The following is a 14333-nucleotide window of genomic DNA, read 5'->3' on the forward strand; positions in this document are numbered from 1 at the left end:
GATACCTGAACAGAACTAGTAATCACAAGCTCACATATAGGAGGTCAGACCAATTGGAGTTCATTAGATACTCTGACTCTGACTTTGTAGGATGCCAAGATAGTAGGAAATCTACATCTGGCTATGTTTATATGTTGGCTGGTGGGGCCATTGCTTGGTACAGTGCTAAAAAGACACTCATTACCAGTTTCACTATGGAAGCTGAGTTCGTGGCGTGTTTTGAGGCATCACAACAAGCGATTTGGCTAAAGAACTTTGTCGTTGGGCTGCGAATCATTCCGATGGTTGAAAAACCCATCAAGATTTTGTGTGACAAAAATTCAGCCGTTGAATACTTCAATAACAATAGGAGCTCGTCCAGGTCAAAGCATATTGACATTAAGTTCCTACTTGTGAAGGAGGGAGTGAAAGATCATCAGATTTCGATCGAGCACTTAGAGACAAAATCCATGTTAGCAGACCCCCTAACTAAAGGTGTAACACCTAAGGTCTTCCATGAGTATACTGCTCATATGGGTGTGTTACAATTTAAGGAAGCTTCATTGTAGTGGGAGTATGCATTTATATTTTTTTATCGTTCACTTGATATTTGTTTCATGCTCTTTTGATCATTATTTAAGGTATGATGTTTTGGACATTATGTTTAAGTAATTTATGATCTCATTCAGTTTGGACCAGTAGAAAATCGACATATTCAGATCACACTTACGTAATTTTCTCTCTGCACGTTCCACGATTGATCTATGTCATTTGATTACATTGATATCCGTGATTACTGTGAGTTTAGTTGTTGGTACGACGAATGCTTCTTTAGTTCTATATTGCTGTGATTGATGGACCAGATTGTTGCAAGACTTGTTTTATAATGACTGAAACTGAGCTTATAAGGAATAATATGTTCATTCAGACACATACCAGATCCAGTGGGAGATTGTTGGATTTGGGATCAAATATGTGTATCGAATATATTGTTAAAGTCATTATTTTATTCACTCATATTATTTAAGTGGTCTGATTAATATAATTAATTATTGACTGGTAGGTTTGATTGTTATGGAATGAAAGTGCAGCTACCCGTATAATATTATTATTTTGGTGACGTGACAAATTAATAATATTAATTAAGGGCATAACTGTAATTACAATTATGTTTGCCCTATTATAAATAGGCTAGGGTTAGATACCCGGGATCAGCGTGCCGTAAAAGAGATCTGATTCTCCCTGCAGTTTCTGCTCCTCACCTGTCAAGAACATAAAGGAAGCCGGCACCTTGATCTTGGAAGACCAAACCTTTAATCATCCAAGATTTGTATATGGCTTCATCTTCAAGTACGCTTCCGCTTTAAAGATCGGACATTTAAATTCAACATCAATAGGTATTAATTAAACCTTAACCATAATTTTTTTAATTGTGTTCTAACTTTTTTTTGTTTTTTTGAAATTACAGAGCTCTGGTGGTGGGAACTCTGGCAGTGGTGGAGGAGACGGAGATGGAGGGGGATATTGTGACGAGGGATTTCTCGGGTTTGATTTGATCGATCTTTTGTGGTAAATTCAATGATATTATTGTCACTTCGATGGGATGGTATTTGACAAAGAACGACCCGACTGTTACAGGTGGATTTTTTAGTTTGATGCAAGTTTAAGATTTGATACGGAAATGCACCATTGGTGCTCAAGGGAAGAGACATAGATTTTCTATATTACAGTTGTCCTTTTACTGCCGTTAGGATTACTTTAATGGAAGTTGGAGTTTTGAAATGATTTTCTATAGATCACCAATGAATATGTTTATAGCCGTTAATAGATGAAGTTGTTAGACATTGAATACATTAAATATTGATGTGTTTACAAATAAAAAATATTTTGTAACTCCTATCCATAAATATCTTTAAGTAATTTTAGGCATTAATAATTTGCCTAATTATATAAAAAAACATTTTTGTACTCTTTTGTGATCGATTGATCATTCCAACACATCAATCATTAATTAGAGTGTCAAAACAAAATTCCTTCGAAGAAGGTGTACATTTGCCCGGGTGTGCACCACAATCCGGCAAGGGCGTTTGGGGACTTGACCGGGATCAGGAAACACTACCGGCGGAAGCATTGCGAGAAGAGGTAGAACTGCACCAAGTGCTCAAAGAAGTTCACCGTGGAGTCGGATTGGAAGGCGCACTGCAAGACGTGTGAGACGAAGGAGTACAACTGCGGCTGCCGAAGCTGGTTTACAAGGTGTGTGACTCTATGTTGTGCTTTTGTTTGTGTTCTTTGGGTTTTTTTTTGTTCGATTGTATGTGTTTATGTTGCATATGTAGCGCTTTATGCGTGCGTGCGCAATGCGCACACCTGACAATTTTATGTCATCTGAGTTTTTTGTTGGATATATATATATATATATTGTTTTGTTTGAGTTTATTGTTGAGCTTTTTGGTTTGTTTGAATAGGATTGAAGGTTTTTATGTTTTATTCAGTAGGAATTTATGTATTTGCATAATGCGCACGTGCGTGAAGATTCTATATTGTGGCAATTCTTTATTTATATGTGTTATGTGCTTGGTTGTTAGATTAATTTTATTGAGTATGCCGGGAGTATTTCGTTTGATTGAACTTGATTGAAGGTGTGTATGTATTATGTTTGTAGGGATTTATATCTCCATGTAAAGCGCACGCATTGGTGATCTCATATTGTTGTTATATATACATATATATTGGTTCAAATTCAATGTTGAGGTTTTCTAGAATTTCATTAAATGTGGTTGAATGTGTTTATGTGTTATATGTATTAAGGATTTAAAATTGCACACGCGCCTGACGTATCTATGTATTTATACAAGCGTATGGTGTAATAGTACATAGTGTATTGATGTGCTTATATAATGCATTTAAGATAATATGTTACATTATCATGTACTTATATAAATGTATAATGTACACGCGCCTATTATATTGGTGTATTTAAATAAGCGCGTGATGGAGTGGTTGTGTATATTTTATGTGCATGTACAATACGCATGGTCCATATGCATGTAATATATGAATACATTGATATCAACGTACAAGATATATATAGGAACTTAGCCAGTAGATGTTTTTATGTATGAACATTTAAGCACAAATAACTTATACATATAGAAAGGCAAAGATCACGTGATTCGAAAATCAAATGTAGTAATACAATAAAGCGTACGACACACGTGCATTCATACAGTGCTCATGAACACACATTGTCATAGATTGTCTTGTGCCGTTCGAGAAGCTTCTTCTTCTATGCCAATTGCCAATGGCTCTCAGCACCACCAGATCACAGCAAGAAGTCCCCAAATTAAACAGGAGCCACAAGATCTGTAGTTTCCACCGATCACGGTGCACCGTCAACAGTCTTCATTGTCGTCTTATTCGGGAGCCCTTCAGAATTTCTCAAGGAATCTTGACCATAGCAACGTCCAGACTGCATTGTTCCCATTCCGGCCTCCCTAACTGTCATTTCCAGCTGCCGGACAATCAGGTGCAACACCCGTGGGCGATTACAATAGAATGGTCTCGAATGTTTTTGGCTTGAACATTTCATTCCCTTACTGTGAAACTCGACGTGCATCAATAGGTATTAATTAAACCTAACCCTAACCTAATTTTTTTTTTTTTTTATTTTTGTTCTAACCCTTTCATTTTTTTGGAAATTACAGAGCTCGACATGCTGTCGAGAATGGAAAACAACAATGGTTTTGATGGCAGGGTCTCCAGTGGTGACGGTGGCGGCGGTGGAGTAGCAGATGGCAGTGGGGAAGATATGGTGACGAGGGACTTCTTGGGGTCGATGTGACTGATTTCTTTTGTCGTAAATTTGACTATTTTATTGCAAAGTGGACGAAAAGGTATTCGAGGGAAAACGATTGAACCATGACAAATGGATATTTGAGTTCATTTGAAGCAAGTTTGAATTTTGATATGGAAATTGCATGATTCGTGCTCAAGGGAAGGGATATTTTTTTTATATATTACCGTTGTATTCTTTTGTGGCCGTTAAATTACCATTGATGGAAGTTGGAGTTTCCATAAAGATTTTTTATAGATTTTCGTTGAATAATTTTATGGTTGTTAATTAGTCAAAGTTTTTAGATTATGATGATGCTATGTAATGGAAATACTGGGTTTGTTATCTACTAGACATTGAATATATAAAATATTTATGTGTTTAAAAATAAAAGTACATTATAATTTATAAGTATCTTTAAGATCATTACACATCATTAATTATTTGCCTAACCTAATGAACTTTTTGAGTTTGTTCACTTCATATTTTCTAAGGCATGATTTTTTATAAATATTATTTTATAAATTCACATGTATAATATTTATGCGTTATTCAAAATTTCACAATTATTTACTATTATATTATGTCAATAATCGTGAATTTATATACATGCAAAAAATTGTGTTATAAATTATTTTAGTTGACTTTTTTACATGCACTGTGCCTAACTATTGATATGTTCTTTTAGTGAAAAATAAATAAATGTTTTTTCTAAAAATATAATATATTATATATATTTATTATTTTTATGTTACCTACACAATTCTTTATACCTCAAATAAAAATAAAAAGTATTACTTCAAACTATTTTACAAAACAAACAAATATATTTTATAATATCAAACATATATTTTATTTATTTAGTTACATTTGGTGTTTTTGTGAAAATTTTGAATTAATTTTTTTTATATATGAGTGTGTTTAATATATATTTGCATCAATATTAATAATTACATCATCGGATTTTATGAAAATCCATGGAGACAATATTCCACAATTCTACCAATTGTATCAAAATTTATATAAATCAATAAATATAATCCTATAAAAAATTCATATAAATTAATAAAAGAAATCAAGCAAACTTTGTATAAAGTTTATGAATTTTTTAAATTCACATATTTTTCTAAATCCAAAAAAATTCAATACAAATTTTCAATTGAACATACTCTTAAATGAAAATTACTTCTAAATTGTTGGAAATAGTTTCTATATCTGTGTGTGTGTGCGATTTAATGTGTTTTCGGTTGTATTTTTCTTAAGATTTTTATTTTTATACTCATAATTTGTCATAGAACATGTTTTTGGAATTATAAAAAAATTAAATTGAAAATAAATTTGAATATGATATTTATAGTGACAATAAGTAAATAAATATTTAATTTAATATTTTTAATACTTTAATATTAATATATTATAGGGGGTTGAATGAGTTTTGAGTTTGGTTCTATGTTTTAGGGGGGTTTTTTATTTAGAAATGTTCTAAATGAAGAACAATACGCACATGTTTAAAATTAAATTTAAAAAAAATAGTAAAATATTAAAAAACATATGTATTTGTGTGTTTATTTTCTAATTTAAACACAAATTACCATTATTCAATATGCGTAGTTTTTATAAAATAGAATCTTCAGCGGGAAGAGGGATTGTAGTAGTATTGTATTGTCTATTTACTATATATAAACAATACAAAACGGACTCGATAGACTCAAGTCTAATAATCTAATATATGAATAATACAATATCTAAATATAAATCTACTAAATCTAAAACTGAATATCTAAAATATCTCAACATCCTCCTCAAACTCAAGTGGTATAACAAAAATCAATTTGAGTTTGAGAAAAAGTTGATACAAACGCAAAAGACACAAATGAAAATAACAGTTGCTTGTCTGCCGTTGCCGCCGCCGCTCTTCCGTGTCAAAGCCATAAACAATTTTCTCAACTAAATTATAGTTGAAAATAACATAACTCACAACGGAGTCGAAAACGACATGACTCTCTATTGGAGCCGAAAACGACATGACTCTCTACCGGAGCAAAAAACGACATGACTCTCTATCGGAACCGAACTCTCTACTATAGTCGAAAACGACATGACTCTCTACTGGAGCAAAAAGTGACGAGAGTACTCTCCACAAAGTCGGAAATAATGAGACTCTAATTGCAATAAAAAACATAGTTCTTGAGAAATGCAGCAAATGGATTATAAAATCGCAGACAAATACGTAGACATGACTTCAAATGTAAACAAAATCAGGACTCAAATGCATATTCATTTTATCCCATTGTTATGTCACATTAAATTTGTTATATTAATAATACATATCCACATAATAAAATTATGCTAGAATTCTAACCAATTAAAACAAACTAATATATTGAATGATAATATAATAAAATTTATAAAATTAAAAATATTAATATATAAAAATAGTATTATGCTATATTTATTGTATATCATTAATTATAGTATATAATATATAATGGTAATGGAAATGAAGATAACGAGAATGAAAGATAAAAAAAAAAATGAATAATTTAATGTATTTTCTTAACTATATTATGTTTTTGTAATTTTATTTAATTATTTGAATATTTTTTATCTACAAATGTGTTTCATATAAATTTATATAAATTATAAATCAATAAATAATTATTTCATAATCCTATGAAATCTATATAAATACATAAAAAAATCCAATCAATTTTATAAGAATCCTTCCGATAAAAAAATAAATAAATAAAATAAAATAAAATAAATTCTCAAATGAATATAACCCCTTTAATCAAAGGATCAAAGTGTCTAAAAAATTTAATTATAATTTAATTATCATTTTCTAAATGATAAGTGGAGGACAATGAAACAAATTTTGTCAGGACCAAATGCTGAATTTGAATTTTAGTAAGAAGTGATAAATAATGAAATTGATTCGATCATAAAAAATTGTACTTGGTCTTTAACCTATCTCCAAAGGGTTGTAAACCGTAGGATGGATCCTAAAATAAAGATGTAAGATTAATGATTTGGTCAAAAATTTTAAAGACCCAACCAATTACATATCTTTTCGTGTCTAGGATCAACTTAATTAGGGTGTCTCTCACGATTGTTGGTTTGCGCAATCCAAATGTATTCTTGAATGGTGACTGATAGTTAGAAATCACATGCGTTAAATGTTAATTTTATATGAAATATTCGATTGATTTTGATTGGATTCTGCCTAATTTTGGTGCTTATTATTTATTTCTGACATGCAAGAGAGAAGAAAAAAAAAATTGGTGTGATTTGAAAGAAAAAAAAAATAGGCGTGATTTTAAAGAATACACGCAGACCACAGCGAGAAGCAGATACGCACAGAAGCAGGATACTGACAGACTCATAGATCGCGCATGAGCAAATCGACAAAGAAGATTTCCCCTCCTGCTATGACTTTATCTTTCTATATTGTTCTTTGTTATTTGATTATAAAGTAGATATTTTTCTGGTTTGAGGGATGATAATGTTTTGGTTCTTGTGTTTTGAAGATTCTTGGTTTTCTTTATAGAAGTTCTTTTTATTATCAATATTTGTTCAATCCTGAAAATAATGATTGTGATTGTTAGATTGATTGGATATTTTGGTACCAATATTTAAATTAGTCTGATAATCAAAAGTCAATTCAGGTAGGATATCCGTAATTGTATTTGCACTTGAATAGGTGACAACCGGGTTGAATAGTTCATTCATGGGGGTTAGACAATCAAATCTAATTGCCCATCTTAGGTTGTAATTATTTTGAATTGGGTTTTTCTAAATTAGAATGCGATTAGGCAATATTTCTTATGGGCGCACCTAGGTTTATTAGTTTAATTATGGGTAGTTAACGGTCATATCTTAATTACCTACACTGTAAGAAAATATTGGTTGTCAAAGCTTGTTGATAATTATAACCAATTTATTGATACTTTAATAAAAACTAACTTTACTGAATCAATGATAAAATACAAGTTTCATGACTGCATCACCCCCTTGGGCCAGACATCCCTTAGATAGCTAGTTTCCCGTTGATATAATTGCTTTGTTATTTTGTCTTCATTAGATAATAAAAGAAAATTCCCACATTTTATTTACTGCATTAGAACGCGAAAGAGTGAATCACACAATCCCTGTGGAGATGATCCCTTTTCCTGTATTACATTAAATTGTGATCACGGAATATGCGAATTATTTGATTGACCGTGCGACCGGTCAATTTTTGGCGCCGTTCCAGGGATTGACGCTTTGTTTTACTCTTTTGTGTTACTTATTTGCTTTATTTTCATATCCCCCTGTTTATGCCCCGTTCTTCTCATACAAGTGAACTGATATTTAATCTTAAGATCGAGAAGGTCGAGCGAAAACTGTGAAAGGAAGCCAAACAACGAAAAGCTGCTCAAGTTTCAAAGCTGGCTGATTCTTTAAACCACTTCAGAATCTCTACCTCTAGCGACTCTGAAAGTGACCAAGAAACTGTCAGGGATGAGGATACCCTCACTCCAAGGGAGTTGTATGCTCCTAGCTTGACGCAACAACCCTTATGCATTAACTTTCCAATACCGAATAACACTATTGCTTTTGAACTGAAATCTGGCTTAATTCATTTACTGCCTTTTTTTCATGGACTTGCAGGCAAGAACCTCATAAACTTTTGCAAGAGTTCGACGTGGTGTGCTCTAACATAAAACCACGGGGTGTTACTGACGAACAGATCAAACTCAGAGCTTTCCCATTCTCACTAAAAGATGTTGCAAAGGATTGGCTCTACTATCTCCCACTTGGAAGCATCGACACGTGGAACAACTTGAAAAAGAAATTTTTGGAGAAGTACTTTCCAGCTCCGATTCTGAGGAAGAAAATATGTGGCATCAAGCAACAATCAGGTGAAATGCTCTATGAATATTGGGAGCGATTTAATAAACTTATCATTAAATATCCAAAACATCAAATTCCTCCACAATTATTGCTTCAATATTTCTATGATGGTTTATCATTGATGGACAGGAACATCATTGACGCTGCAAGTGGTAAAGCTCTAGTGAATAAGAAGCAAGCACAAGCCTGGGATTTTATTGCTCGGATGGCTGAGAACACGCTGCAATTTAGTTTTGAGGGATGTTGGATGGACGAGCGGAAACAGTAACGACCATTCTAACAAAAGATGAGATCGACTGTTGACAAATTACAAGGTCAGATCAATCAAGTGTCAGAGGAGGTAAGACGGCGACGTGAAAGAGGAAAGTGGCCCGCTCAGCCTGAGCCAAATCCAATAAATATCAGTGCCATCACTATTTTCAGTGATACGATGATAGAATGTTCTTCCCGACCTAATCCAAAGAATACGAGTGCTATAACACTTCATAGTGGAAGCAAGTGGATGGTCCAACTCCTATCTCGAAGGAGCAAAGCGAAGAGGAAATTGAAAATGAGATTGGAAAGGAAACTGAGATACACGAACAGGTACATCATAATTCCGCTCTTCCTACTAAAACTAAATTGGCTCCTTTCCCTGACAAGTTGAAGAAACCACAAATGGCAAACAAGCAAAAAGAGATGATGAAAATATTCAAGAAGGTTGAACTTAATATCCTGCTTCTGGAAGCTATCCACCAAATCCCCAAGTATGCAAAATATTTGAAAGAACTGTGCACCAACAAGAGAAAATTGCAAGGATATGAGTACATTATAGCGGGTGATGAACGTTTCTTCTGTTCTCAAAAGAAATGTACCACCTAAAACAGGTGATCTAGGTATGTTTTCTATCCCTTGTAAGATTGGAAAAATTGAGATAGGTAAGGCTATGCTAGACTAAGAGCTGCTATTAATGTCATGCTACGAGCAATATACGACTCTTTAAATCTAGGGCCTCTAAAAGAAAAAGGAATTATTATTCAACTTGCTGATCGAACCAATGCTTATCCTGATGGTATGATAGAAGATGTACTAGTTCAAGTGAATGACTTAATTTTTCCTGTTGATTTTTATATTCTAGATATTCATGATACACACTCCTTTAATCCACCAACTCTTTTGTTGGGAAGACCTTTTATGTGCATTGCTGGAGCAAAGATAGATGTTAAAAAGGGCACACTCAACTTGGAGTTTTATGGAGTAGAATTTCATTTCAATATTTTTAATCCCATGAAATGTCCTATTGAATCTGAATCGTTATATGCAATTAATGTTATTAATTCTGTAGTGCAGGAAACTTACAAATTTGGTGACAAGAATAAACGAAACACTGTGTTGACAAAGGAGTTAAAGAAAAGACCAACTGATGAGATGACAACGAGTAAGAGAAAAAAAAAGATTGTCGGAAAGTTGAGATGGATTCCCAAGGGATCACTATTGTTGGCCTAAAAAAACTGCCATAAGGAGAATCAAAATTTTAAGGTGAAGAAAAAGTATGTAGTCAATAGACATCGCTTCAAATCATACCACGAGGCCTCACTTGATCTTATAAAGTTGGCACCCTTTGTTGATTTGATGTTCAGAATTGATGCTAGACGAAGTGTAGCTCAAAGACTATAAAAAAGCTCTTTTTGGGAGACAATCCAAACCATTTAATTAATTTCTTTAATTTTAATCGTTTGTTTTTTTCGTTTATTATTTTAATGCTAATAATACTTTTGATGATTTTGTTTGATTTTGTGCAGGTCTTTTGGAAAATAATTACTGGCTCTTGGCTAGGCGCATCAATTTTCTTAAACCTCCTCCCAAAAAAAATTAAAAATTCAGGCCAAGAGACGACTTTTAATCATGATCATGACTAATTGGTACATCGCATACTATTTTTTTTTCTCCATACCTTTATTATCCATCCAATTTCCAAAATGAGAGAAAGTATTTAGTCATGAGCATGACTACAAACTGCCTATCACAATGCTTGGCTCTTCCCTTCCTTGTCCAATTTTAACCCTAAATCTCAAAAAAAAAAAAAAAAAAAACAAAACAATTTAAAACCCAATCTCTCTCCCCCTCTCTCTCCCCCTGTGTCTCTCTTTCTCTTCTTCTTCTCCCTCCTTCTTTCCCAAGCTTTCGATCTCCAGACGACAATCGCCCTCCACCCTGCCTTCCACCGCGATCTCCCAGCCATCGTCGCGCAGCACAGCTGTGCCGTCTCCCGCCGAACCGGTTCACCCTTGAGGAACCGCCTCGCCCCTGCTTCGCCCTTGCCATCAACCGAACCACCTCCAGCCGCCAGTGTCGCCGTCCCGACCGCCGCCCTTGCTTCTTCCTCAGCTGTCCGCCCGCGCCCAGCATCAGTCCACACCGCGCCGCAGTCCTCCCCGAAAATCCCAGATTTTCACCTCCTTTGGTAGCCATTCCTACATTCTAAAACTTTCAATTTTGGGATAATATGTTGAGATAACGAGATTTATGTTCTGAATTTTCCAATTGGTGAACTCCCGTGACAAGTAACTAGGAATTTGGTGTGAGCTTTGAATTCGATTTTTTTATTAGCAGTGATAGCGTTGTGGCATCTTAGTCCCAATTGATAATCTGAATTTCACATTTAACTCGTTTGGTTGAACTCGTTTGGTTGACTCAAAGGTTGTGTCTGTCCCTGTGATTCTTGGAGTTCTATGTTCTGATTTTGGACGGTTAGATATTGCATTGGCTCGATTATAACTATAGAATGGCTGAAGTTTGGACTCCTATTTGTTAAATTTTGTTTTGGTTTGGTAGGACCGCACATTCTTTGCTATAATTTTTTATTGTTAGGCGTTTTTTTTGGATACTTTGTTGCACTTGGCTACTTTATTGTTGTAGAGAACACATGAGACATTTCTAGCCTTGTCTTAGTGTGGTGCACGACAAAAGCCAAATCCAAAGGAATTGGCAAGTAAAACAAAAGCTCGCAATTACTCCACCCTTTACGGACTCCAGGGAAGTTTCTCTCTTGTTTTACTTCTTTTTACATTGAGGACAATGTATGCATTAGGTGTGGGGAGAGAGTTATGCAAATTTTTGGGCAAATTTTTTCATTTTGTGCTACTTTTATGCCGAATTTGCTATTCTTTCGCATATTTTTTAGATTAGTCTGAAGTGAGTCATCGGTGGTTTGTGTGATAGGTTTGTCTAGCATGACTAATGACATTTGATTGGTGATATGTTGAGTCAAATTGACGTTTGAACCTTGTGAGATTTGAGCCTTTGTTCCAAAAGTTACATTAGAAAATAAACATAATATTCAAACTTTTGGAAATTCTTTCTTGTGAGAAATCTAGTGCTCAATTAGATCACCTAGAACTTGAGTGATTATGCATGTTGAACTTGAAACTATCGAATCTTGCGTTTTGAAAATAATAAGGGCATTAGGTAACATCATTAAGCCTTTCTTTATTACCCAACACAATATATTCCCCTAGTTAGCCCATTTGAGTCTTCTTAGCCTATTTTTTCTTTTATAATAAACTGTCTTTTAGCCTCATACCCTTCTTTTGATTAAACTTTCTCCGATTTGAACCCTATGTTAAAAAGAATTACTTTAAGTCTATGTTGTGATGCACTTTATTTCTTCGGCACTAGTTAGAAACGAAATTTGGGTACGGATAAGTCATGGTATGCAGAAATAATTATAGGCAGTGAAATTTATATAAAGGCAAAAGCCCAAAAAAAAATAAAAAAGATCAAAAAAAATACAAAAAACAAAGAAAAGAAAAAAAAAAAGCAAGCAAAAGAAAAAAAAAAAATAATAAATAATAAAATAATCATCTTGATGAAGTATTTTTATTTAATTTCTTTATTAAAGTTTGGGTAGTGAATGAAGTAAGGATTTCATTGTTTATGCCGATTTGTTCTTCATGTGCTAGCATCATGTTCATTTTTGACATACCATAGCCTTTGTATATCCTTTTTCCTTCCCCTGACCATAAGTCCCGCTACAATCCCTTATTGAAAGTCCATTCGATTCTTTTAGATTCAAATATTCTAAGCAAGGGAGATTTGATTTTTACTCAAGCCCATAGGATAATCTTTTGTTGCACTACCCGAGTGTTGAACCAATTGTATACTTATTCCTTCAGAGAGTATGTGCGTATACACTTTATCTTGTGAGGTTGACTTGGCTTGACGTGTTGAATTTAGGATTGAATTGGTTGTGCTGAATTCTCTTGTCATATTGAATCGCCTGTGATTTCTTTGGCTTATTTCGAATTTATGCTTGAGGGCAAGCATGATCTAGGTGTTGGGAGATTTGATATTTATAAATCGCATACGTTAAATGTTCATGTTATATGTGATATTCGATTGATTTTAATTGGATTCTGCCTAATTTCAGTGCGTATTATTTACTTTCGACATGCAGGAGAGAAAAACAAATTTGGCGTGATTTGAAAGAAAAAGTGAAGAAAATTTCAGATTTGCACCCCCGAGTTAGTTATGGCCATGACTAACTCCACCCTCTTGACATGGAAATTTAATTAAAGGGCCAAAAGTCCAACTGCTAAAATAAAAGTAGGGTAAAATTAAAAGAATACACACAGAGGACGGCGAGAAGAAGATACGAACAGGAGCATGAGACTGACATACTCATAGATCGCATAGGAGCAAATCGACAGAGAAGATTTCCTCTCCCACTATGACTTTATATTTCTCTATTGTTCTTTGTTATTTGATTATGGAATAGATATTTTTCTGAGTTGAGGGATGATAATGTTTTGGTTCTTGTCTTTTGGAGATTCTTGATTTTCTTTATAAAAGTTCTTTTTATTATCAATATTTGTTCAATCCTAAAAATAATGATCGCGATTGTTAGATTGATTGGATATTTTGGTACCAATATTTAAATTAGTCTTATAATCTAAAGTCAATTAAGGTAGAATATCCGTAATTGTATTCACACTTGAATAAGTGACAACCGGGTTGAATAGTTCCTTCTCAGTGGTTAGACAATCAAATCTAATTGTCCCTCTTAGGTAGTAATTGTTTTGAATTTAGTTATTCTAGATTAGAATGCAATTAGACAATATTTCTTATGAGCGCATCTAGGTTTATTAGCTTAATTATGGGTAGTTAACGGTCGTACCTTAATTACCTACACTGTAAGGAAAAATTGGTTGTCAGAACTTGTTGATAACTATAACAAATATATTGATACTTTAATAAGAACTAACTTTATTGAATCAATGATAAAACACAAGTGTCATGACTGCATCATCCTTTGAACCAAACATCTCCTTGATAGCTAGTTCTCTATTGATTTAATTGCTTTGTTATTTTGTCTTCATTAGATAATAAAAGAAAATTGCTCCATTTTATTTACTGCATTAGAATTTGAAAGAATGAATCACACAATCTCTGTGGAGACGATCCCTTCTCTTGTATTACAGCAAATTGTGATCACAGAATAGGTGAATTATTTGATTGACCATGCGACCAACCAATTTTTGGCGCCGTTGCCGGGGATTTGCGCTTTGTGTTACTTATTTGCTTTATTTTCATATACCCCTGTTTATGCCATGTTCTTCTCGTACAGGTGAACTGATATTTAATCTTG

General features: G+C 33.6%; 1 long non-coding RNA gene and 1 other non-coding gene across 2 annotated transcripts; one reads left to right on the forward strand and one right to left on the reverse strand.

The window, feature by feature from the left end:
- Positions 1-8675: 8675 nt before the first annotated feature.
- LOC127241898 (small nucleolar RNA R71) lies at positions 8676-8782 on the reverse strand. Its single transcript, XR_007836666.1, has one exon. It is a non-coding gene; the product is annotated as a small nucleolar RNA R71 (small nucleolar RNA).
- Positions 8783-10778: 1996 nt separating this feature from the next.
- LOC127241828 (uncharacterized) lies at positions 10779-13553 on the forward strand. The gene is made up of 2 exons (XR_007836639.1): positions 10779-11150; positions 11606-13553. It is a non-coding gene; the product is annotated as an uncharacterized LOC127241828 (long non-coding RNA).
- The last annotated feature ends 780 nt before the right edge of the window (positions 13554-14333 follow it).

The sequence above is a fragment of the Andrographis paniculata genome, unplaced genomic scaffold (assembly GCF_009805555.1).
Source record: "Andrographis paniculata isolate CXL003 unplaced genomic scaffold, ASM980555v1 Contig83END, whole genome shotgun sequence".
Lineage (NCBI taxonomy): Eukaryota > Viridiplantae > Streptophyta > Magnoliopsida > Lamiales > Acanthaceae > Andrographis > Andrographis paniculata.